The following is a 26,749-nucleotide window of genomic DNA, read 5'->3' as shown; positions in this document are numbered from 1 at the left end:
TGCTTCAAGTTTTACTGGAGAACCAATTAATTTATTGAGCTTACCTAGATAACTGAGAGGTTGCTGAGGTGTATGTATGACCTGAGTGCATGCACACTGGAAAGCCTTTACCCAGCATGGGTCATGCCTTCTCTTCCTTGCATTCCCCAGATTGCATACTTAGCCCTCCCCAAATCCAGGAGGCCATGTGTGATTAGGGTCAAATTACATACATTTAAGTGGGGAAAGTGGCTGGATAATGTGGTGAGGGTCCAATAACCCTGCTTGGCTCTCCTTTAATGAATGAGCACAACTGTCAACAAGCCCAACTGTGACAATGTTTAGCGACTAGGCTCAACTGAAGTTGTGATACTGGTAGTTATTTCAAGCAGGGACTGTCTTAAAGTCCTGTAGTGTTGTTTTTATGAATTTGGGTGCACCAGAGTTTGGTGCATATATTTTAAGGATTTTAATATCTTCTTGGTTAACTGTTCCTTTGATCAGAATGAAGTGACCCTCCTTATCCCTTCTGATTAGTTTTATATTGAAGTCTATTTTGTCAGATATTAGAATTGCTATGCCTACTTGTTTCTTACTGCCATTTGCTTGGAATATTCTTTTCCGTCTCTTACCTAAAGGTAGTGCGTGTCCTTGAAGGTGAGATGGGTTTCTTACAGAGAGCAAAGAGGTGGATTTTCTTTCTTAATCCATTTGCTTAGCCTGTGTCTTTTGACTGGGGAGTTCAGTGCATTGATATTTAAGGTTATTATTGAAAGGTGTATATTGGTTGCCTTCGTTTTGATTGCTCTTTGTGTTCTGTCTAATTTTGTGTTTTCTAGATTATACCTTTACCTATTTTCTTTCATGGTATAGTTGTTTCTCTCTCTGCTCTCTGTATTGCTTCAAGTACTTTGAAGGGCTGGTTTCCTGGACATGTATTCTTTCAGGCCTTTTGTGTCATGGAAGACTTTTCTTTCCCCCTCAACTATAATAGACGTTTTTGCTGGGTAAAGTATTCTCGGCTTGCATGTATTGTCATTTAGAACTGGAAATACCTTGGTCCAGGCTCTTCTCACTTTCATAGTTTGCATTGATAAGTCAGCTGTACTTCTGATGGGCTTTCCTTTGGATGTAGCTTGTTTTCTTTTGCTGCTTTCAGTATTCTCTATTCTGTACATTTAGTGTTTTTACTCTGATATGTGGTGGGGAGTTTCTTTTATGATCCTGTCTATTTGGTGCTCTATGTGCTTCCTGCATTTGTATGGGAATGTCTTTCCTTATTTTTGGGAAATTCTCTTCTACAATCCTGTTTAAGAGCTGGTCAGCACCATTTACCTGAAATTCTTCTCCTTCCTCTATTCCTATGATCCATAGATTTGGTCTTTTCATGGTGTCCCACATCTCTTGCATATTCCATTCCTTTGTTTTTTTTTTAATTTTCCATACTCTGCTTGAGTGTCCCAATGCAACTTTATCCTCCAGTGTTGATATTGTTTTCCATTTCACTCATTCTTGCGGTGAGGCTTTCCCCTCTTGTTTCAAGTTGGCTTATTGAGTTTTGCACTTCCTTCTTCATTTCTGCCTGATTTCTCTTCAATGTTTCCATCTCTTTTGTGAATTCATCCAGAAGTTTATACCTATCTTCCTTTAGCTCTTTGATTTGGTTGTTCGTGTGTTCTTTCAATTAGTTGATTTCCTTGATCATGTTTATAATTGTTCTTTTAAATTCAGTGTCCTGGGTTATCTCTAGGGGATTCTCCTTGTTGAACTCTTCTACAGGACTGGTGGAGTGTGGTGGGGACATAGGGTTTTGGCTTTCCATTTTATTATTCTGTCATTGTGGTTTTGGCATATGAATTTCTTTTTTTGTTTATGATTCTGATATAAGGAGTAAGTTGAAATACCCTTCTGTTTTCCTGATGGCTTCAGATCAGCTATTCAGGAGGACCCACAGAAGCCCAATTCAGGTTCCAGTCAGGTACACTCAGGCTTCCTTCACCACGAGGAGGCAGGATCTGGGCACTCTCAGGTAGTCCACCCTCTCTCAGGTTGTCTGCTAGTATCTCAGCCTTAGCCTACCAAAGCCGGATCTGCTCTGGGGTCCTGGGAGGGTCCTCAGGAAATCCCAGTTAGGGGGATGGGGATGGTGCAATTAGGTGAAGCTCACCACCATGTGCAGGCAAGATTCAGGGGCTCTCAGTCCCCTGTCTGAGACCAGGGTACTCTGTGATACTTGGTAATAGTCTCCAACAGGTACAAAATGAGCTTCTTGATGAGTGGTGACTGGGATATTTGTAAATATAAGGATATACGTCTTGCACATAGTAAGAAATCACATTAGCAATGTGACAGAGTTGGGGTTTTCTATATGATTCTGACAATGCCAGTCATGTGTATTTGATTATGTTTACAGTACCACAGTTGAGTTTCCCCAGACTGAATGGGCTTTTAGTCCAATTAGGGAGCTGTTGATTGCCCCCAGGGTAAAAGAGCCACTAATGCACCAATGGCTTATGCTCTGCTGGCCACTGACATGGTTATTTGGTCTTGTAGTTGGTGTTGGATCATCTACTGATATTTTCCCTTGGCACCTTCATACTGCTCTTCAACGTATGAGGAGTGGGTTCAGGTTAGTTGAGACGGGCTGAGAATGTGTCTGTGTCTGAAGTCTGTCCTGTCTTCAGCAGTAGGGTCTTACCTTCAAGTTTCGGGATGCCATCAAGGGTTGTGTCAATAGCCTGAGTAATTTGGGGAGTCACTTGGACCACCCTGGCCAACAACTCAAAGGAAGGTTTCTCCTGAATGGCGCTCTTTCTTCTTATGTAGCCTTTAGCTATACACATGGACTCATGTAGACATAATGTATATGTAATTTGTCATTAGGCTGTTGAACTAATGATTCCCTCTTTTTTTAAAAAAAACTAGCCAGGCATTGTTTATCTCTTCTGACTGTCTAACCCTTCTGCCATGGTTTCTCCATTAAACTGTCCCCATTTCTCCCTTGATAATCTGAGTCTCATGTGGTTCCACCTCTCTTGAGCCCCTTTCCCTCTATCCCAAGGTTCCTTGTATAACCCTCCTTGTCCCCTCCCATTTAATTAACTCCAATTTTATCCATTTCTCCCTTAGTTATAGTTGTTTCCCACTGTTCTCTCAGGTCCTTTCCCTGGATCCTTTCCAATATTCTGGTTCCTGCAGTTATGTCTGGATACATACTTACAAGGATTTGGTACTAGAAGGCACATATGAGGGAGAGTATACATAGCTTGTTTTTTTTTTGAGTCTGTGTTACTTCACTTAGTATAACAGTTTCTAGTTCCATCCATTTACCTGCAAATTTCATGATTTCATCATTACTGCTGAGTAGAACTCCATTGTATAAATGTACCATATTTGCATTAACCACTCCTCAGTTGAGGGACGCTTAGGTTGCTTCCATGTCTTGGCTACTGTGGAAAGAGCAACCACAAACATGGATATCCAAGTGTGTCTGCAATAGGATGAGAGTTCTTTGGGCACATGCCAAGGAGTGGTATAACTGGGTCAAATGGTAGGTTCATTTAGTTTTTAGGAGTTCACCACACTGCTTTCCAAAGGGGTCACACAAGGTTGTAATCCCACCAGCAGTGGATGAGCATTCCCCTTTCCCCACATCCTCTCCAACATTTGGTATCATTCTTTCTCTTGATCCTGGCCAGACTGATGGGGGTAACATGAGATCTTAAAGTGGTTTTAATTTGCATTTTCCTAATTACTAATAATTTTGAACACCTTTTAAGATGCTTCTTAGCCATCTTTATTTCTTCTTTTGAGAACTCTGTTTAGGTCTTTAGCTCATCTTTTAATTGGGTCATTTATTTTCTTGATTTTTTGTTTTTTGAGTTCTTTGCGTATTCTGGAATTAAACCTCCGTCAGATGTGTCACTAGTGAAGATTTTCTCCTACTCTGGGTTCTCTCTTCACTTCCTTGGTTGCTTGCTTTGATATACAGAAGATTTTTAGATTAATGAGGTCCCATTTGCTGATTTCAGACCTTATTTCCTGAGCAATTGATGTCCAGTTTAGAAAATTCTTTCCTACACCTGTATCTTGCAGGTTATTGACAATGTTTTTCTCTAACAGTTTCAGAGTTTCAGGCTTCACATTGAGGTCCTTGATCCACTTGGAGTTGACTTTTGTGCAAGATAAGGGTCTAGATTCATTCCTCTACAGGTGGACAGCCAGTTTTGCCAACACCATTTGCTGAAGACACTGTCTTTCTTCCTGTGAATGTTCTTGGCACCTTGCTAAATATCAGGTGGCTGAATTTGATGCACTCATATTTGGGTCCTCAACTTTGTTCCATTGACCTACAGATCTATTTTTGTGCCAGTACCATGTTTTGCTTTTGTTTTTGTATTTAATAACTATAGCTCTGTAATATAGTTTGAAATCTGGTATAATAATCCCCCCAGCACTGCTCTTTGTGGTCAGGGTTTCTTTGACTATCCAGGTTTTTTTTTGTGCTTCAGTATGAATTTTACAATGTTTTTAATAATCCTCTGAAGGCAGCCATGGGGATTTTGATTGGCACTGAACTGAATTTACAAATGGCTTTTGGTAGGATTTTCACAATATTAATTCTTCTAATCCATGAGCATGGCAGGTCCTTCCATTTTCTGGTATCTTCCTCAATATCTCTTTAAAGATTTGAAATTAACATCGTAGATGTCTTTAGTATCTTTGGTCAGGTGTATTCTGAGGTGTTTTTGTTTTTTTGTTTGAGGCTATTGTGAATTGAGTTTCCATGTACTCTTTCTCCAGTTGCTTGTTACTCATACAGAAAGGCTACTGATTTTTGTAGATTAATTTTATAACCTGCCGCTTTACTGAAAATGTTAATCATTTCTGGATAAATAATTTTCTGGAGGAAATTATTGGTATCTATTAAATAGATCATCTGCGAAAAGGGATAATTTGACTTCTCCTTTTCCCATTAGTACTCCCTTAATTTCCTTCATGTCTTATTGCTCTAGCAAGAGTTTCAAGCACTGTGTTGAAAAGGAGTGGAAATAGTGGGCATTCTTGTCTGGTTCCTGATTGGAATGGAAATGCTTCCAGTTTTCCTCCATTTAGAGTATGCTGGCTGTGGGTTTGTTATATATGGCTTTACTTATGTTGAGCTATGTTCCCTGCAGTCCAATTCCCTCTAGGACCTTGAACATAAATGCATGCTAAATTTTGTCAAAGACCTTCTCTGCATCTATTAAGATGACCATGTGGTTCTTGTGTTTGAGTCCATTTATATGATTTATGGTATTTATTGACTTTCCATATATTGAACCATCCCTGCATCTCTGGAATAAAGCCGACTTGATCACAGTGGATGATCTTTGGTGTGTGTGTGTGTGTGTGTGTGTGTGTGTGTATGTGGTTTGTAAGTTCTTTGTTGAGAATTTTTTTGCGTCTATGCTCATTAAGGAAATGGGACTATTTTGTTGTTGTTGTTGTGTCTTACCTGGTTTTGGTATTAGAGTGATGCAGGCTTCATAGAAGGAATTTGGAAGTTCTCTTTTTTTTAATTTTTTTGGTCTTTTTGAGACACAGTCTCCCTGTAGAGCCAGTTGGATTGCAACTCCCTATGGCGACCAGGCTGGCCTTGAACTCATCGCTGCCTGCCTCTGCCTCCAGAGTGCAGGGAATAATGGAGAGAGCCACCACGCCCAGCTTGTTCTTATCTTTTTGAATAAAGTATTCAAATATGATCATCTTTAGCTGTCTAGTAGAATTCTGCTGTAAATCCATCTGGTCCTGGGCTCTTTTTAGTAGGGAGGTTTTGTATCACTGGTTTGATTTCCTTATGTGTTATGGGTCTGTTTAAGCTGATGATCTCTTCTTGGTTTAGCTCTGGTGATTCCCATGATTTTAGATACCCATCCCTTTCTCTTAGGTTTTCACATTTAGAAGCGTATAGGTTTTTAAATCATTCCCTTACAATGTTCTGGATCTTCTTCTTGTCTGTTGTGTTTCCCCTTACATTTACTTTTTATTTTTATTTTCTTTTATTTGGAAGTGCTCTTTGTTTTGGTTAATGGACTAAGGGTCTGTTATCTGGCTTATCCTTTCAAAGAACCAGATCTTGGATTCACTGATTCTTTGTATTGTTTTGTTTCTATTTCATTAATTTCTGCTTTGATTTATTTCTTGTCTGTTGGCTTTGGGTTTCATTTGTTGCTGTTTTTCAACTGTCTTGAGTTGCAATGTTGTCATTTGTGTTCTGATTTTTAATGTAGGCGCTAAGAGCTATAAACTTCTGTTAGGACTGCTTTAAAGTGTCCCAGATATTTGGTTGTTTTGTATTGTCCTTTTCATTTAGTTCCAGCAATAACTTTTCTTTAATTTCTCCTTTGACCCATTCCTCATTCAGGAGTGTGTTGTTTAATCTCCATGTGTTCATGCGGGTACTAGGGTTTCTTCTGGTGTTGATTTTAAGCTTTATTGCATTGTGGTCTGATAGAGTCCATGGAATTATTTCCATCTTCTTGTATTTGTTGAGAACTGTTTTGTGTCCCAGTATGTAGCTGATTTTGGAGAAAGTTCCATGGGGCACTGCAAAGAAAGTATATTGTTTGGTGCTTGGGTGGAATATTGGGTAGATGTCTCTTGGGTCCATTTGTTTATTTCAGATGTCTGTTGATTCTGTCCTGTTGACCTGTGTAATGGAGACAATGGGGTATTGAAGTCCCCTACTATTAATGAGTTTGGATTAATCTGGCCTTAAAGTCCCTTAGTACTGATTTTATGAAGTTGGGTGTACCAGAGTTTGGTGAATATATGTTCGTGACTGTAATATCTTCTTGGTCAATTGTTCCTTTGGTCAGAGTGAAGTGGCCCTCTTTAAACTAAAATGAATCAGAAGAGATAAAGTATTTTGGCAGATATTAGAATTGCAACTCCTGCTTTTTTCTTAGTACCATTTGCTTGGAATATTTCTTCTCTCCTTTCACCTTAAGGTAGTGCCTGTCCTTCAAGGTGAGATGGGCTTCTTGTAAACAACTAAAAGATGAATGGATTAAGAAAAAAAATCCAACTATCCTGTGTCTTGAGCAGGGAGTTCAGTCCATTGATGTTTAAATTTATGGAAAGATGTGCATTGATTCTTGCCATTTTGAATTCTATTTGCATTATTGGTCTAACCATGTGTTTCCACAGTTACACATTCATTTATTTTCTTCCCGTTACCCCTTGGAACAAATTATGTTTCTCTGAAAAATTTAGAAGAGGGAAGACTTACAGAGACCTACATGTCTGTGGCTGGGTCCAGAGGCAGAGCAGGGGTTACAGGGGTTGGGGGAGATCCCACGGACAGAATGAAGCTAAAGCTTGGAGCATAATGGTTCCTCAGGAGTCAGGAAACCTGGAAACAAACTTGTGAGTGGAGAGTAGAACTCGGGGCAGAGCTTGAAGGCAGGCTGCACAGATAAAGATCTCTTTAAACACATGAGTATTACATGGTTAGTTTTAGAAACCAGAAAATACACCATAAAAAATTAAAACTCAACCGGGCTTGGTGGCGCACGCCTTTAATCCCAGCACTCGGGAGGCAGAGGCAGGTGGATCTCTGTGAGTTCGAGGCCAGGCTGATCTCCATTAGCCAATCCAGGCCAGCTGTGGCTACAGGGGAACCTTGTCTCAAAAAAGAAAAAAAAAATTAAAACTCAAAATTGTTATATGCCAAAATATATCGCTCCCAAATAAAAGATCACCAACACCAGTAAAAAAAAAAGTAGCAAGGCAAAATTTTAGTTTTGGCAGGCCGAGCTGTCTATGTTGGGGATCGAAGCAGCCTCGAACATCAGTCAGTCAGAGCTTTTATAGGATTAGAGAGCATTGCTCAAACAGATCATCTGTGGGCCAATCAGGTTTACATAATATAGTAAAATTCAAACACAGCAAACTTTAAATTTACCAGTGAACGACTTGTCATTGTGAGGGCGTGGGCTTGGGAAGTGAAGCACGTTACAGAAGCTGGATAAGCAGTTAGTCCAGTGCAGGCACAGATTAGGACTCTGTCCTTTTGCAGTTAGGCCATTTCCTAGAACTCAAAGTTGCCTCTCCCTTCTAGGTATTTTTCATAAGTCTGGTAAAGGCACTTTTTGAAATGGATCTTTTGGGCAAAATGGAGTAATATAAATTAATTTAGGTGAGATAATTCAACAATTAAAACTCAAATTGTTTTATAGTGTTAAACAATGTAAAAACCCAAAAGTTTCTTTTAAAAGCCAACCAACAGCTGAATGAAAAGATCAAAGAAGTATTAAAGGTTATAAAAACAAGTCTTGATCTATAACTAAGGTAAAAACTAAAAGAATTGCAAGAAGATGGAGACGTGTTGTTATCAGAAAGCGCTGGAACTTGGACAACGGCGAGGAGCCTCAGATCTGGAGGACAGATGGACAGACGAGAATTAAACAGGAAGGCTGTGGGAGGAAAGAACCCAAACTGGGTTTATGAGGCACACCAATAAAACCCCTAAATCCTGCACCCAGACAGACCTGGAAAGCCAGGAACTACAGGTCACATCTGGAGGCTGTTTAGTCCACATAGTCAGCTCCTGGGTGGCCACTCTCCACATGGGCTGGGTCTCAAAGAAAGAGCTACAGGAAAGGTCACCTAGGGGGAAGGCCTGGGGCTCAGAACCCCAAAATCCTTCCTAGGTCATGGCAGCACACGTTGGTTGTGGAGGTGAGAAGGCCGTGTGAAAAGTAGAAATAGAAACCAGAATCCGATCTCCAACAGAAGCACATAGCTTTATTAGCTTGGAGGGGCACACAACCTTCCTGTGGAAGGCCTAGTTATCTACAGGTGGACCCAGGAAAGGGGCCATGCCTTCCCGGCATCTCAGAAAGTCGGTGCCTTTCCAGAACCCCAGAAGGCGGGGCATGCCTACTTGAGCGGTGTACTGCTCCTCTGGGGTTTGATAAAGAACCCCATCTCTGAGAAGCCTCATAAGAAACCAGGTGTCTTTTGCTAGGGGCATTTATTCTGGAGAAGATGGATCTCCCTTTCGGTGTGGAGGGAAGGGTGAGTTCAAGGTTGGCTTGAACTCAGTTCTACCTGCCTCTGCCGCCCGAGTGCTGGGATTAAAGCCAGCTATGATTAGTACAGTTTTTTAAAGATATAAAGGAATATACCAAGTTGAAATGGTCAAAATGTTTTATTTTTTAAAGCCACGGGTCAATTTTTTGCCTCCCACCCAAAAAGACACAAAATGAACATAGTGGGATGGTAACTCCATTAACTATTCCAGTTCTCCCAAGTGCTGTTCCCCATACCCATACAGGTCTTCTAAGTAATGTTACAGTGGCAGCTTACAGGAGGTCCACTGGTCCTCTGAATACATGTGGGCAGGCATGATTATCATTCTCTGCCCACATCAACACGTTAAGCTACCATGGAAGCTACAAAGCAAGGAAAGTTTGCTTATCCCAAGATTCATGTACTGGGATTCCTTCCTCTGAGCCACTGAGTGGTGATGCTGTGCTAGGAGCTGCTGTGCTGTCCAGCTTAGGCTCCCATTCTCTCGGGGTCCTGAGGATAGTGGATTGGTCCCGGAACCCTCAGCAAAGGAGGAGTGGTTCCATTGGGTGGAACGTGTGTGGTCCAAAACCCAGGGGTGGGGGCAGAGCCATGTGCACCAGAGCTGGAGGACCACTTGGGGGCAGGTGGAAGTAGTTGGCAGAGGCTACAAGAGAAGGAGGGAGAGCTCCAGACAGTCCTGCGACAGGATGCAGCTTGACCCCAGAGCCTGTGGTTCCATCTTTCTCTGGACACCTTCCCCATTTCACGCTGAGCCTGCAGCCTTTGACGATCAGCTTATTAACGGACTTCTCAGCAGCCACCTCCGCAGCCTGCCTGCTGGAAAACTGGATGACAGCGCACAGCTGCCTCTGCACCCCGGTGATCCTGCGCATCTCTCCGAACTGGTAGAAGTGATTTCTGAGATCAGTCTCAGTGACGGCATGGCACAGACCACCCACATACAGTGTGGTGATCGTCTTGTCCTCTGGAGGATCCACACGAGGCACAGTGGAAGACAGCTTCAGAAGCTTTTCTGCTACAGGGTCATGGATCCCATAGTTCCGGTCTTTTATATTCTGATCAGAAGGGGCTCATCTGGATTTGTGGGCTTCTCGTGTCTGTATGGACACTCCTCTCCTCTCTTACACTCGCCTTTCACCCAGAAGGAACAAATGTGGGGCCGATTCCTTCGGTAGTAAGGGGTGGTCCGGGCCAGTTTGAGCAGCATGTCACTGGTGGCTGGCGCTTTCCCCAGCAGGCCAGCTGGTCGGGTTCCATCAGAGTTAGCGATTTCTCCCTCCGTATTCTACCTGTAGTACTCCTTGTTGACATCGGATTTCAGCATGTGGTCTTCAAATGACAATCCTGCATCCCGAACCTGCGTGGGCAGGCCATACTCTAGGTCTAACAGGCAGGTCTGACACACATTCTTCAACATACTGCAGGTCTGACACACTTCAGGCTTCTTGAAGCGCATGCGGAGCCCAGGGCACCAGCGAAACACTGTGAATGGCCTGGCACAGATTTTGCATTCCTTTCCGTACTTTTCTTTGGTCATTTGTATATACGGGTTCTCCCCAAGACCAGTCCGGCAGAGAATAGGGAAGTCCGCCTCCTCCCAGCTCTGCCTGTTGTAGGTGTTGGAAGCCAGGGAGCTGGCCATGCCGAGAGTCTCCAGGAGGGCTGACTTCTGATTCCCGAGATTGGACCTTCACAATGCTGTCAGGGCCCAAGGCTGGTGCCCGCCTAAGTCTTACTCCCGAGGCGAGGCTGGCCTGCTCAGGCAGGCAGCTCCAGCGTCCTTCCTGTCTCAGGAGGGACCTTTCTCCTCTGCCTCTTGGTTAACCACTGCCACCTCCATCCTTCTGGCTTCTGCTTTTTAGGCAGTCCAGGAGCCCCGCCCACAGCATGGCACCGCCCACTTCTAGGGTATGGCTTCCCACTTTAATCCAATCCAAAACCCCACTGTTAGACATGCCCAGACAGTCTCCCTTCTGGATTTTTCCCTAGATCCTGCCTAGTTGACAGCAGCGTCATGCTCCTTTAAAGTGAACCACGTAGAACATGGCTTTGGGGTTGCTGTCTGAGAGCAAATGTTAATGTCAGGAACTATAACACGGAATCACTGTTCAGGCACAGATGACAGAATGATGGCCTTTGGTATTCCACAGCTTTCTCCAGCATACAGATATGTCCTACACCCCTACGATTAGTTTCTCCAAGTTGCTGGCAAGCGTTGTGGTGGAATCTGTCACATTACAATGATTTATCCCCAGAGGTCTCCAATACAGGAAACAGGAAATATGTAACAGGTCTCACCTTCACAGTATTTCTGTACTCAGTGTCTTTTGCCTGAAGCCTTTTACTTCACCCCCAATTCCAATGAATATGTACTGGCTGGCCCCAAATGGAGCCCCCAAAATTGATAGCCAAAGTAAGTTCATTTTATATAAAGCAGCCACTTTATCCTTCAAAAACTAGAGACTAGAGAAACAGCCAGCATCAAGGTTAAGCTCCTGAACTTAGTTGCTTCCCCTTGGAGTAGTGCTTTCTTTGGAGTAGCTGACCTTGGTCGCTTCCCAGACACTGCAGCTGTACTTAGTCAGAAAGTGCCTTACAGGCAAGGTCTCTACACATCTTTTAAGAGGACTAACACAAGCTTGTTCTGGTGTCTATAGCTGCTTATCTGCTGACTTCGGTATGCTAACCATACTCAGGATCACCTGGCATTACTCATGTGTGTAGAAATCTCTATGGTATTTGTGGTTTGCCTTTAAAAGCTACTTTTACCCGCACCTTGGGGGCCATGCGTCCTAAATCTGACTGAGTCCACAGAAGGCTATAGCCCTAATAAATTTGATCAATTAAAATCTGAAATGATTCTGGTGGTCTTTTGCCCAGTTGTTTCAAACTCTATGACAAGTAGACCTACTAGTTAATCATCTGAACTTGAGGGATGTAGAATCCCTGTGGTAAATAGATGAGGGTATTTCCAGAAGGCTTTTGCTAAGCAGGAAGATGGCGCACTCGGAATGTGTGTGGTACCATCTCATGGACTACGTTCTCAGACTCAATCAAATCAAAGTGAGCATGAAACTTTGATTTCTCTCTGCTTGTTTTAGTTAGTGCGACCACCTGCCGCTTCTTCCTCCCTCTGCCATTTCCCACCAGACAGCACATTCCATTGACCTCTTTTTGTTGGGGGGAGGGGTGAGACCTGGTCTCGCTGTAGCCCCAGCTGTCTTGAAACTCACTATGTAGACCAGGCTGGCCTGGTTCTCAGAGATCTTCCCGACTCTGGCTCCTGAGTCCTGGGATTAAAGGTGGGTGTTACCACACCCAGGTCTGTCAATGCCTTTGAGGCTCACACTTCAGTAAGCTAGATGCCAACAAGCATCACTGATCTTCCTATTTTGGGGGGCATAGGGGGTCTTTTGAGACGGTCTTCCTGTAGCCCAAGCTGGCCTGGAACTCAGTATGTAGACCAGGCTGGCCTTGAGCTCCCATCAGCCTGCCTCTGCCTTCAGGGGGCTGGGATTAAAAATGGGGACCACCATGCCCCGCTTCATTGAAGTCTGAACCAAATAAATCCCTTTCTGCCTTAAGTTGCTCCTAAATATTTGACTCTGAAGAGGAATAGATAATGAGTGTGTTGTATGAGTCGATCTAACTGCTTTAGGTTGGGGGGTGTAAAAAACCCTGTCAAACTTTGACCTGTTTATGAGAAAGAATTTCTTTGAGACAGGGTCTTCCTGGAGCCTCTCTGGTGCTCTGGGAGTCACTATGCAGACCACATTGGTTTCCTCTTAGATCTGCTTGCCTCTGTCTCCCAAGTGCTGGCATTAAAGGCTTGCCTACCACACCAGGCTATGTGGTCAAGGAATTCTAATCTTTTAATTCCACACCCTGTAAGACTTTTCCAGACTCAGTCTTTCTGAGTCTGATCGGCTGGGGCAGTATAACTTCTCCCTTCACATCATTCTTTGCACCAGCCTTAGAGACTGAGGTCGGACCCGAGCCATCCAGGAAAAGACAGGTCCCTTCCCTTAGTGATAGAAGCCCACCAAGCTCCCATGTTCACCGTGTACTTTCCTGGCAAGCATGCTCACAATCTTGACTGGCAATCACAGACGCAAAGCTTAAAGGGAAATTGCCCTTGTGAGTTAGAACTCAGAAAAGCAGGCAGGTTTGGCAGTGAAGCTGTGTTAGCAAATGCCCTGAGGGTGTGTTTTCTGGGAAAGGCCATTATTTCATTAAGGCCATTACTTTCTCCCTTCTCCTTAGCAAGTCCTCAGGTGAATTAGGTATCCAGAGGGCTTGACAGGCCCTGTGAATTAACTGTTAGGGAAGGGAACAACACCAGAAAGTTCTAGTGATTGGTACAGATTAGAATGCCCGGGTGCCATCCAAGGTAATAGGTAGAACAGATTTCTATTATTTCTCTGAAAAGTAGATTTCTTTCCATGCCCCTTAAAATGCTGGCAACTCCAACCTTTCATATGGTAATCGAGAAGTGGGGTCCACAGCTGATCATGCAGGGGTTCCAACCCCTGTGGCCTCAAGTTCAGTGGTTGTCTTGGCTATTGAAGTTCCAGGAAGCCCAAGCTCCCTAGTGACCGTGGCAGTGTTGAGCTGAAACAGGCACAGATCATGAAGATCCAGAGTGCTGTCAATCCTGCCAAGTTTTAAAATTTGCTGGAACAACAAACCAGATGAGGCCTAGATGACATTCCCCACTGGAGTAGCCTGGGAATTTGGAGACGTGACTGCTGTGGCCCCAGGTGCAGGCTTGAGAGTAGTTCCTCATTGGAGACCGACTTCAGTAAGAGCTGGGCAAGCATCTTAGTGAGGACACTGGAGTTCTGAGCTCCCTGCAATGTATGCTGGTAGAATTCTGCCAACACCCTTCCTCACTGTACTTGAGCTATCTTTTTATTCATCAAGGTCTCACAAAGGTCCAAATGCCTCGGACTTTAGATGAAGTTGTTAACCGTGTCAAGTTACTTTAATGAACACTTTTAAAAAAAACTAGTCACACCCACTGGCCTCAGCTGTTCATAATTTCAGTGCCTTAATTCTTCCATTTTTACCATTTCCCGTCCTCTTTCCACTGCTCCCTGCTGATCTGTCTTCACGCAGCCAAAGGGATGTCTTCGAACAAGAGAGGTTTTAGATTTTGTAGCTACAGGTATCACATGACTCCAACCCGCTAAGGAAGTATGCACTGACCCCTAGTCTTGACTAGTTTCAGGCAGACATGGGACTCTAAGAAACCCAGACTATGAATTGAACCCAGTGTGGTCTCAGCACAACCACAGGATTTGGACTGACACTCTCAGACACTCAGGATGTGACTATGAGTGGGGTCAGATGGAAGGCATAATCGAGGTTGCCAGATGGACTGAGCCCAGTACCAGGAAAGCTGATGAACGGGCCAGAGGACAGGAAGGAGCCAATGCAGCAAAGACAGGCCCGACAGCGATACTCCGTGGTGGTTTTTGTGATAGGGTCTCATGGAGCCAGGCTGACTGCAAACTGTGAGGATGGCCTTGAACTGCCCATCTCCTTTCTTTCCTAGGCCAAGTGCTAAAATTACAGGTGTGCATTACAAGATGAGATCAAACACAGGGCTTTCTGCAGGCAAGGCAGGCATTAATTAAGCCACATCCGCAGTCTTAACTCTTGACTGTGAGTGGTTTTCAACATCGCTTTGAACTCATCCTCTAAGCCGTATCAGTTTGATGTCCATAGTCCTGCACCTCTACAAAACCCAGCAGAAAAGCCCGCTACTTTGCAATGTCAGGGTCACAGTCACACGAGCTTCAGTCTACCATTAGTAGGGTTAACACAAGGCAGCTGTCTTGCGGCGTTGTAAGTGGCAAGAACAGTCTCCAGTTTTCAGCTGAGGTTTTAATTTGCCTGCTTGTCTATAGGCGTGTCTATTGCTCTGAAGTCCAGTCATGTGTACAAGTTGGCCATTTTCTGTTTATAGTGATAGATGTGGTTTATGGAAATGAGGGGCCCTTATTACGTATTATATACTTAGAATTCACACTAAGTCTGACCAATTTCTTGATTGGCAAGTTCTCCCAGTATATCAACTCAACTTGTAGGAACAGAAGTTTGGTGGTCAGAGGGACAAGTACAGAGAACAGAGAGGGTAACTAGCCTGACCTGTTGTCAGTGTTAAGCTGTGGGGAAGCATTGTTCTCCCTGAGCTGCACCCTGCAGGGGCTTCTCCTGCACCTACACCCCAGCTGTCCCTTTAATCCTTAATTAGCACCAGTCCACACAGGCCCCAGAGCTTCTAGAGCCCTGCTCTCATCTGGCAAGTGATTTTGTGGAGAGAGAATTGCCAGCCAAGACTCAGGAGTCTGCTGGGCAGAGTTATCTACGTGAAGACAAGCACTTGGCTCCTCTGCCTCAGCCCCTCTTCATCAGACAGGAACTCCCTCCAGTCCTTCAGCTAGCACACAAGCACTTTCTGAGAATCCTGCTGAGGACCACACAGCCTAAGGTGAATACATCGCCACCCTCAGGTGGAAGGTGTCAGCCCAGCCCACTCACTGGTTTGATACCAGTATTCCATGACAGCCTCCTGAGATGAAGAGATTGAACGATCAGGGCAGAGAGGCTTATAAACCATGGGGTGCTTGAAGATCACATTAGCTCCATTTTTCAAACATCATATAAACCCCCTGCTGTCTCTGAAAGAGCAACTAGCTTTCCGTTTCTACCATTGCCCCAGACAGGTATCCCTGTAGCAAAAGACTTCAGGATTCCAAAAGAAAGTATTTCACAACCTGGCTCAAATCAGATTTCTGGACTTGCTTTCGACCCTAAATCTCTAAGCTTGTTTCTTTGAAGACAGAAGAGTGGTTTTGCTAAAGCATGGAAGCTTGAAGCCGACTACAGGTAGAAAAGACTCGCAGGTATATTTTCCAAGAGAAAGACCTCAGGGTTTTTCTTTTCTTTTTAAAGAGGGTCTCTCTGTAGCCCCAGCTAACCTGGAACTCACTGTAGACCAGGCTGGCCTTGAATTCAGAGATCCTGCCACCTCTGCTTCCTGAGTGCTGGGATTAAAGATGTGAACCACCATGCCCAGCACTGATTCATTTTTTAAAAACTATTTTAATTATTTTTATTTTATGAGTGTATTGCCTGCATGTGTGCAAGTGCACCTGTGTCCTTCAGTGCCCTCAGAGGTCAGAAGAGGGCTTTGGATTCCCTGGAACTGGAGTTATGGATGGTTGTTAGCCACCATGTGGGTGATGGGAATTGACCCTGGGTCCTCTGCAAGAGCAGACAGTGCTCTTAACCACTGAGCCATCTCTCCAGCCCCCCAAAAATGCACATTAAAACACAATTGATTAAAAAATAGATGCAGCATACACATGCCTTTCATCCCAGCACTCCGGAGGCAGAGGCAGGCGGATCTCTGTGAGTTCAAGGCCAGCCTGTTCTACATAGTGAGTTCAAGGACAGCTGGGGCTACAGAGAAACCCTGTCTCAAAAAGATTTAAAAAAAAAAGGAAGATGCTGATTCTTTCTTGATTGATTGATTTTATTGGGCATTTTGTGTTTCTTTTATGAAGTTCTTATTCGGGTGTTTTGCCATTTAAATATTGGGCTGCTTTTCTATACTGATTTGTAGGAGCTGTTTATACATACTTGGCACAACCTCTGTTGGACTTAGATATGAAGCACAGATATCTAACCTCTGTCTTCCCTGTTCACTTCTCTTTGAATTTCTCTCAGGGATTAGAAGTTCTTACTGTTATGTGGCTGTTCTCTGTATCATCTTCGCATCATTTTAGTAAATCTAAAATTACCCTGAAAATTCATCTTAAAAATCTCAAAGACATTCTTCTCTGGTCTTTTTTGAGACAGGGTCTCCCTGTAGCCCCAGCTGGCCTGGAACTCACTATGGACCATTTAAGCCTCGTGCTTTGGTCTGTTATCCATTTCAAATACAGATTTTTGTGTAGTTCAAGGTAGGGCTCAAGATTCACATTCTTCCCACCCCCAAGTACTGGGATTAAAGGTGTTGCCACCACGCCTGGCCTCTATTCTGTTTTTCTCCTCTGCAACCAAGGCAGATCTTTGTACTCCAGTGTTAGACTGAAGTGGTATCTGGTAGTGTAGTTCTTGGAGCTTTGTCCTCTCCCACCCCACACCAGCTAGACTATTCTAGGTTCTTTGCATTTCCGTATACAGTTCAGAATTGGCCTGTGGATTTCATAAACTAACAGCTGATGGGATTGAAGTTTCTTTAAATTTATGTAAAAATGACACCCAACAATATCAAGTTTAACACATGCATGTGGTTCACTCTTCTGTTTGTTTAGGACTTATTCTTTATGTTCTCTCAGTAATAGATTGCAGTTTTTACCCTAAGGAATGTGCATTTTCCCCTCTAGATTTGTTTATTTATTTGATATTTGTAGGTGCTATTACACGCGGGATTTTAATTTTTTATTTTTTGATAGTTGCTAACAGAAATAAATGTAACTGAAATGTTCTCCCAGTGGGAAACGGAAGTTTATTTATCATACATACAAGTTATGTCTGATACTGAGAAACGGAAAAGGCTATTTACATGAAATATAGATTAAAATACATAGGATCTGTATTTTAATAGAATAACAGTTACTGGAGGCTTGACCCCAGTAACTGCATCATGTGGTTAATGCACTCTCACCAAGAGCAAGTAGAAAACAACCTTGGCAGTGCGCTTCTCCGGGGTCAAACATTGCACCTCACACGCATGGTTTTGCATCCGTGGATGCGGTCTTTTCAGCGTGCGTGCCAGCATCTGTACCTTACAACCTTGGCAGTGCGCTTCTCCGGGGTCAAACATTGCACCTCACACGCACGGTTTTGCATCCGTGGATGCGGTCTTTTCAGAGTGCGTGCCAGCATCTGTACCTCCCACTTCAGAATCCTCAGTGGTATCCTCTTCAGAACCAAATTCCTGGCTATCCAGAGACTCAAAGCTATCCAGATGTCCACTAGACAGCCTCTCGATGACCTCGGCCATGTACTGAACATGTTCTGCCACTTCCAACAACTCCCGATTCTCCTTTTTCAGGAGGGCAGTTTCGCTGTCCTTCTGTTCAATTTCTTGATGAAGTTTCTTGCAGAGAACTTTCCTCCGTTTTTCTGCCACTTCTTTCCAGTATTGAGAGGATGGCTTGTCCTTAACCATAAGATCAGCTGCTTCCTGGGTGACTCCTGCAACATGTTCGTTTTCACTAGGTTCTGGGCCAGAGCTGCAAGTCTTGGACATTAACTATCATTCCACTGTTGTTTCCTTTTGGACAAGTCTTTTGGTAACTCATTTTCTCTGCCAACAAGGGACCCCTCTGCAGAAGGCTGAATCATCTTCAGAGTTGTTCTTGAGACAGGGCTGTTCTTCATATTCTCTGGGATTCATTGGTGGGTGGCGCTCTGTCTGGTCTGTGCCCTACCGGGCAGCAGCTCCTGGCAGGCCGAGCCTGACCGAACATTACTGGAAGGATCCGAACCTGCTGTAATTGAAATTTTTATAAATTTGCCTCTGGCTAGCACATTTACTAAACTCAGATGCAATTTTCAGTTGTCTTATACGTTTTAAAAATTTAACATAACTACTCTTGTCATTTGAAGTTAGTGACAGCTTCATTTCTGATTCAAAAAATTCTTTGGTGTTATAAACCACGTTCTTTAAGTGGACACCTAGGTTTAAACACCATTCTTTATGATTATATTGTCAGTGTTCCTGAGTGATTTACTTCATCCCAACCACACCACATCTGGGGCTTTTACACTGTCTCAGGATCCAAGAGAGTAAAGATATTGCCCAGGGATCCATAGGTCTTCTACCGTACCCTGCGGGGGTGCTTGTCAGAGCTGTGCTCTGAGTGGGACCCTTCAGCTGTGCTACAGTGTGGTTGTTGGACTTCCCATAGCAGGCTCATTTTAGCCTGGCAAACAGTCAGAAATATCAAAAGAGAGGGGCTAGAGCCATGATGCAAACCCGAGTTGTGCTCTAAAGACATTCATGAGAGAGAGGAATCTGGGATGCACATACGGAGAAGTTGAATGAAGAAATAAGGTGTCTGTCTTTAAACTCCTTACAAGCTGTTGTTTGCAAAGAATCAAATTTATTATCAGATAAAACTCCTGACAATAACTTGAGTTTACTTTGGGTTAACTCAAGGTGCAGTCTATCATGGGGGGAAGGCATGGTGGTAAGGTCCTGAAACGGATGGTCACATTCCAGTGTCAGGAATTAGTGATCAACGCTCTTGTTCAGTTAGCTGTATCTTTTGTATGAATTCAGGAAAAAAGTCAGGGAATGGCACCCCCACATTTTGGGTGGATCGACACACCACAGCTCTTTTAGATAATCATTCAGAGGTGTCCAGAGATTTGTCTCCAAAGAGATTCTGGATCCTGTCAGTATAAACCAAATGCCTATTATAGCATCCAAGGATAACAGCTGAAAAATATCTCTCAACTTAAATTAGGTGCAAGCCAACAGTAAGTGGCATCATATTCTGTATTTGATCTCAGTGATGAGAAAATTGAAGAAGCCAGAGTGAAGGAAGAAGCAAGAGGTCTACGGGGAAGATGAGAATGTGGACAACTTGACAGGACAAAACCCCTGCTCTGTCCTGGCTGAGGAGATGTGGAGCTGGAGGGCCAGCAGCCCTGCAACTGATGTTTGGGCAATGTGGAGTGTTAGGTGGCTCACAGAACGCCACTGGAAGAGATCCGAGCCAAGCTGAGGATACAGGCTCTGTCCAGAGCTGTGTGGCACCTGCTGGGCTCTGAGTACCTCACACCCCAGGAGATGGTGCCTTCAAGAAAACCAAGCAGAGGGTGAATTTGCAAAGAAGAAGCTGGTTCTTCAGGCAGGGAACTTGCTGCTCTCAGTGACCAGACTAGCAATGTAGACTTCAGTTCCAGGCTTCTGGGTCCAGGCCCCAAGATGGAAGATGAAGAAAAGGAGCTTGTGTCCTACCCCAAAATCAGATCGCACCCATGTGGATACCTGGACACCAGCAATGAAGAGGACAGTGGAGCTCTGCCCATGGGGTTCCTGGAGTGGGGTGGAAGACAATGTCAGGGAGCTGGAGCTGCAGAAACAATGGGAGAAGAGGCACAAGTTACAACAGCCACTGAGAAACTGACAAAGTGGTAGAGGTGGTGAAAAGCCTGGACAGGGAGCTGGGAGCAGGAACCGGACAAGGGGACCATCGTGTTCAGTGCCACCAGCGGAATGAACAGCACGACTTCTCTGCCTCCACCACCATCTTGACAAAGTGCCCATCATGAACAGAGGGCCTGGCTACTGTCCTGTGACAGCACAGGGATGCTAGAGACCACAATGGAGAAGGTAGTCTGTGTGATGGACCCAACAAATCACTACCCTCAGCTGCCTATTGCATCAAGAACTAGATGCCCACACACAACAGGTACAGCCAGCAAGAGGACAGGGCTTCACCCAGGACTTCAGATGGAAATGGCTACAAGCTCAGATTGTGTATGTGGATGAGAGAGGGCTGAAGCTCCAAGGAGCTTCTTTAGGCGGCCGTCCCTATTCTGTGGAACAAGATGAGGACAGGCTGAGGGATGAAGAAACGAGATAAAGAGGCGCTCCTGAAGATTAACTCCAGCAGCACAGATGAGCACTGTGGCATTGCTCCAGGAGGAAGAGATGGTCCAGAAGACACTGTCCATAGTGTCAGACATGTAAGATGTGTTTCTCAGCCTGCATTTCCACCCCCTAGTCTCCAGAGTGATGGGTGACCATTTATTAAGCTCCTTGGAAGACAACTGAGCCTTTAAGCTGTGAATGTGGCCCAACGAAAACTAGCCGAGTTTCTTTTCTGTGGAAACAAGCCTTGTGCACAGCAACAAATGTGCTCTCGTTTCACTACTGTGTCCCACTACTGTCTCACTAGGACAATGGATCCTGGAAAAACTTTAAGGATATATTTTGGCTCAATTTGAAGGTACAGTACATCACCACCACCAAAGTTAGGATCAGAAACTGTTCCCCAGCAATCCTAACAAGCTCAATATCTGCCATCAGATAAGCTGGCTAAAAGATCTAAATTAATAGTGAAAAATGAAAAAAGTCACACTCAGCCAGGCGTGGTGGCACATGCCTTTAATCCCAGCACTTGAGAGGCAGAGGCAGGCAGATCCCTGAGTTCCAGGCCAGTTTGGTCTACATAGTTAGCTCCAGGCCAGCTTAGGGCTATAAGAAGAGACCCTATCTCAGAAGGAAAAAAAAAAAAAAAAAGTCATACTCTATGTGGCCACATGGGAAAGAAAACCAAAACCAGAGACCCCTTTACCCCCTAGTTCATTTTCAGAGTCCTAACATGAGATAAAGTTTAAAGTGAAGGTATGATATCCATAACACTAAGCCTTCTACCCCATGACTATTCCCTCTCCCTGTTATTGAACCTCTTTTCTCTCCTGCAGGGGTCACCTGACTAAATCTTTCTCACAGAGACAATTTCTTAATTTGGCTGCAAGTTTGTCCTCTGGAACCACCAGGCTTCAGTATTTTCGTTTCCCAGCAGGAGAGTCCTGGGAAATTCTCATGTTTTGGGGTCCATTGTTTTAATGGTCTAATACCAAAGTATTTGGTATATCCTTGTAATAAAGCACCTTCTTGACCATAGCTACGCCATGTTAAAGTTTAGGCTGACTCTTGTCTCTGAAATTATCAGGCAGTTGGCCCAGGATATGGCAAGACATCAGCTAGACCCTGGTTGTCTTGGGAACAGGTCAGTGAGTCCTAGAGTGTTCCTGCTAACTGATGATTTATGGCTTCTTTGGTTATGCTTGGCTTGCTTCTGCAAAATAGTAATTGTTGCTTAAAAGAATAGAAAATACTAAGGGGACTTTCCACCTATAAGCTTGGGAACTTAAACTTTTAACCCACCCCTGCACATAGTTTCTCTGTACAAGACGAACCCCACAGCATTAGGAGGTTCATGTTAAGAGATAAAGAAAAGGGGGAGACCCCTTTCTAGTTGGAAGACTCAGGGAAACTTTAAAAGATCAGTTTCCTAGGATACAATTGCTATACAAACCCCCCTAGAGGGAACTCTGACCAGTAAAGGCAATGAACCATGGCCAATGTAGAATAACAGTAAGACTGATAATGTCTGTTTATGAAAGAGGAGGAAGCTAGTTCCGTGCAGGTGTACTGTGGTTTGGGTTGGGGGTTTGGATTGAAAATTGTATTTTCTTATGTATTTCCTTGATAATGTTAGCTCAAGCTTAATGCTCAATGATTGGCTCTTGTGTTCTGCTAACTTGCCCAGCAACATGATCAATATAAAAAGAGCCAGGGTGCTTAGGAGCTGGGCTGCACTCCAACACTTTAGAAAAGATTGTAGCCTGGCCGTAATAAATCTTTCTTTCTCTAGACTCAGCTGTCTGTCTGTTTGGGGCATTTGTGGATCACAGACTGTAACAATCCTCACTTCTGCCAGGCAGGTTTGTTGCATCATGGCAGGGAAGTGACAGCTGTAGGGTTGCAAGGCGACAGGTCACATTGCTTCCAGCCAGAGCTGGGTGACAGCATGTTCAGATACCTTTCTCCTTTTCAGTCCAGGACCCCAGTTAACATAGTATTATCCTACCCACAGTTGGAGTGGATCTTCCCACCTCAATGAATTCTACTTGCTCCATTACAGACATGACCAGAGATTTCCTTGATGATTCTAGGTCCTTACTTCAAGATTAGCCTCTCACAGGACTTGTTCCCCTCCCCGAAATTGCCTATAAACATGTCAGCGATTCTGGGGAGCACTGGGATTGCCCAGGTGGGTGTGGCCAAGGATGATGCCATCTTGGCCTGGAAGCTGCTGTGGAGCATGACCGCTCTGCTGACCAACTTGGTCACAGCCTCCAGTTTGGGGCAGTCAGTTTGTGGCTGATGGCCCTGGTCACCAGACATCTTCTAACTCTCCTCTAGATCCCTCAGTTCCAGTTCACTCCTGCTCTGAAGTTCTTGACCTTGCCCTCAAACTTTCCTCCCACATGACTCACACATCCTAGAGGAACCCTAGCTGGTTCATAGATGGGAACTTAAAAAGACCCACCATATCCCACAGGATATGCCGTCCTGGAAGGGTGCCCCAATCATCCCTCTAGCCCCCATTCCATAAGATCTTAGATTCAGTGCTGCTGCCACCACATACCTCCTCCCAACAGGCTGAGCTTATACCCATCACTCAGGTTCTCAGACCCAAGGAACAACCTACAACGATTCATATGGACTATAAATATGCCTACATCATTCTCCATTCCAGTGTTTTGATATGGAGAGAAAGGGGTTTACTCACCCAAAAGGGAACCCCTATAATCCATGGCCAGCTTATACATGACCTGCTGGAAGATGCTCAATTACCAATGCAGACAGCCATTATTCACTTTAAAGGGCATCAAAAGGTTGAAAAATATGTCTCATGTCAATAATGAGGCTGACTGCTTGGCTAAGGAGATCAGAGCCACCACCTCCCCAACTTTGGTTCAACCTCATGCCACAGAAACCACACTCAGAAAACCTCCCCTTAATCCTGATACTCTTTCCTACCTTCATTCCCTTTTCCACCCAGATAACACCTCCCTCCACTTTTTTCTAAGCATTCAATTCCAGCCCACCACACAAGACAAACAGTTCTTGCAGGAAGTCACTCTCTCAGGTCTGTCAGCCATTTAACCCAAATACTAACACCAGCACCCCTGCTTCCCCCCATATCCTACTCATCAGGTTAGAGGGTACCTCCTAGGCACTATCTGGGAAATAGATTTCTCTTATATGCCTCCCACAGAAAAAAAAATTCTTGGAACTTGTAGGTACCTTCCTCGGATAGGTTGAGGCATTCCCCACGTCTAGTAAGGGGATCCATAGCTTTCCCCCTTCTAATTTGAGAACTGATTCCCCTTTTCAGTGCACCCATATCCCTCCAGTCCAAAAGTACTGCAGAGTATTTCTCTAATGTCACCATACTTTGGTGTTAAACACCAAACGCCACCATTTTGTCATCTGTCCCTGAACAGTCTGATTCCAATGTTCTAGTTCCTGACGTTAACATTTGCACTCAGATAGCAACACCAAAGCTATGTTCTACATAAACCATCTAGTAAGGGGATCCATAGCTTTCCCCCTTCTAATTTGAGAACTGATTCCCCTTTTCAGTGCACCCATATCCCTCCAGTCCAAAAGTACTGCAGAGTATTTCTCTAATGTCACCATACTTTGGTGTTAAACACCAAACGCCACCATTTTGTCATCTGTGCCTGAACAGTCTGATTCCAATGTTCTAGTTCCTGACGTTAACATCTGCACTCAGATAGCAACACCAAAGCTATGTTCTACATAAACCGGTGTGATGGTGCTGTCAAGTAGAAGGGATCTAGAAAAATCTAGAAGGCAAAACATGTCTGGTCTTGTCTGAAAGTGTGTTTTGGGATTGGATCAAAGTGGGAGGGCACGCCCAGGAAGTGGGCGGTGCTATGCAATGGGCAGGGCTCCTAGACTGCATAAAAAGAGACAGCAGAAGTCTGGCAGAACCAGAGGCCCCTCCCTAGAAAGGACAGTGCGACTGTGCAGTTGGGATTGTTGGGACAAAAGCTTCACTGAGATAGACTCTGCTGTATTTGATTGGCCTCGGTGCTCACAGCGCCAAGAAGAAACAGGATCTTGATAATCTGTAAGAGCTGAAGTCCAAAGCTGACAGATTAGAGGTGAGGGCCCAAACTGATTCATAACTGACCTCTCCAACTTCTCATCTATAAAACCAGAACCAGCCAGCACACCTCCACGAATGTCCATGGCCGATAGCACTACTGCAATAAAGATTCCAGGCACCCCTGGGACAGGCAGTGGTCTGAGCCCTGGAAACAATCAGGTATTGACCAAGAAGAAATTACAGGATTTAGTAAGAGAAGTGGACTCCAATGGGCAGTTGGAGGAAGATGTGGAGGACATGCTGCTGCAGATCGCTGATGATTTTATTGACAACGTGGCGACAGGAGCCTGCCAGCTCGCTCGGCATCGCAAGTCCAGCACCCTGGAGCTGAAAGATGTCCAGCTGCATCTAGAGCGCAGGTGGAACATGTGGATTCCAGGATTTGGCTATGAGGAAATCCGACCCTACAAAAAAGCTTGTATCACAGACGCTCATAAAGAGAGAATGGCTTTGATCCGGAAAGCCACCAAGAAATAACTTTGGAAAGGCAGGGAATGGACAGCAACGTATTTGGAGATACTTGAGCTGAGATCTCAGCCATCTCATCCTTTGAAATTTTTTAAAAATGCTTTACAGAGAAGCACATTTTTCTTGACAGTGTATCGATATCTATAATGGCTGAAGATCCGCCAAAAGAAGAAAGCCTCCTATCCCCGCCCCCCAAAAAATAGCTGCTTCTGGCCAGACTCATGGCCCTGCCCCCTGCGCTGCACCGTGTTGGAGAGTAAGACTTAGCAGACTGACTACTTTGGAACTCTTCACACTGCAAGCGCTTGGATTCCAACACCTACAACAACCAGGCTGGGAGGCCTTGGACTTCCCTATTCTCTGCCAGATGTGTCTTGGAGAAAAGAATGCAAAAATCTGTGCCAGGCCATTCACAGTGTTTCACTCTTTTCTTCTGGGTGAAAGGCGAGTGTAAGAGAGGAGAGGAGTGTCCATACAGACAGGAGAAGCCCACAGATCCCGATGACCCCCCTTGCTCATCAGAATATAAAAGACCGGAACTATGGGATCTATGACCCTGTAGCAGAAAAGCTTCTGAAGTTGGCTTCCACTGTGCCTCGTCTGGATCGTCCAGAGGACAAGACGATCACCACACTGTATGTGGGTGGTCTGTGCCATGCCATCACTGAGACTGATCTCAGAAATCCCTTCTACCAGTTCCAGCAGATCCGCAGGATCACCGTGGTGCAGAGGCAGCAGGGCGCTTTCATCCAGTTTTCCAGCAGGCAGGCTGCGGAGGTGGCTGCTGAGAAGTCCCTTAATAAGCTGATCCTCAAAGGCCACAGGCTCAGCGTGAAAGGGGGGGAGGTGTCAAGCAGCCAGAGGGAACGAACCTGCATCCTGTGGCAGGGCTGTCCTCCTCCTCTTGTAGCCTCTACCGAGTACTTCAGCCTGCCCCCAAGGGGTCCTCCGCTGTGGTGCACACGGCTCTGCTCCCCCCACCCCCAGGGTTTGGGCTACACATGTTCCACCCAACTGGACCACCCCCTCTTTCCTGAGGGCCCCGAGACCATTCCACTGTCCTTCTCGGGATCCTGAGAGAATGGGAGCTCATGGCCAGGAGCACAGCAGCCCCTAGCACAGCATCTCTACTCCAGGGCTCAGAGGAAGAAATCCCAGTACAACAATCTTGGGATAAGTATAACTTTTTCCTTGCTTTGTGGTTTCCATGGCAGTTAAATGTGTTGAGATGTGGGCAGTCAGAGAATGATGAACACAGCTCTCGGCTGCTGTACCTTGACTAAGAAGACCTGTATGGGGAGCAGCACTTGGGTAATTGGAATATTTAATGGAGTTATCATCCCACTATGTTCATTTTGTGTCTTTTTTGGGTGGGAGGCACAAACTGACGTGCAGGTTTAAACTGTGACTAGTAATAATCTGTTATATAGAGATTAGAAACGCATATGTAAGCATCTTAATGTCAATTGCATTAA

General features: G+C 44.7%; 4 pseudogenes; 2 read left to right on the top strand and 2 right to left on the bottom strand.

The window, feature by feature from the left end:
- Positions 1–9,501: 9,501 nt before the first annotated feature.
- On the bottom strand, positions 9,502–10,702 carry LOC103734081 (annotated as a pseudogene).
- Positions 10,703–17,905: 7,203 nt separating this feature from the next.
- LOC103734080 lies at positions 17,906–20,283 on the bottom strand (annotated as a pseudogene).
- Positions 20,284–20,658: 375 nt separating this feature from the next.
- LOC103734079 lies at positions 20,659–25,283 on the top strand (annotated as a pseudogene).
- Positions 25,284–25,660: 377 nt separating this feature from the next.
- LOC103734078 lies at positions 25,661–26,391 on the top strand (annotated as a pseudogene).
- The last annotated feature ends 358 nt before the right edge of the window (positions 26,392–26,749 follow it).

Source organism: Nannospalax galili, unplaced genomic scaffold, assembly GCF_000622305.1.
Source record: "Nannospalax galili isolate Female #2095 unplaced genomic scaffold, S.galili_v1.0 scaffold416, whole genome shotgun sequence".
Lineage (NCBI taxonomy): Eukaryota > Metazoa > Chordata > Mammalia > Rodentia > Spalacidae > Nannospalax > Nannospalax galili.
This window is presented reverse-complemented; position numbering and strand designations above follow the sequence as displayed.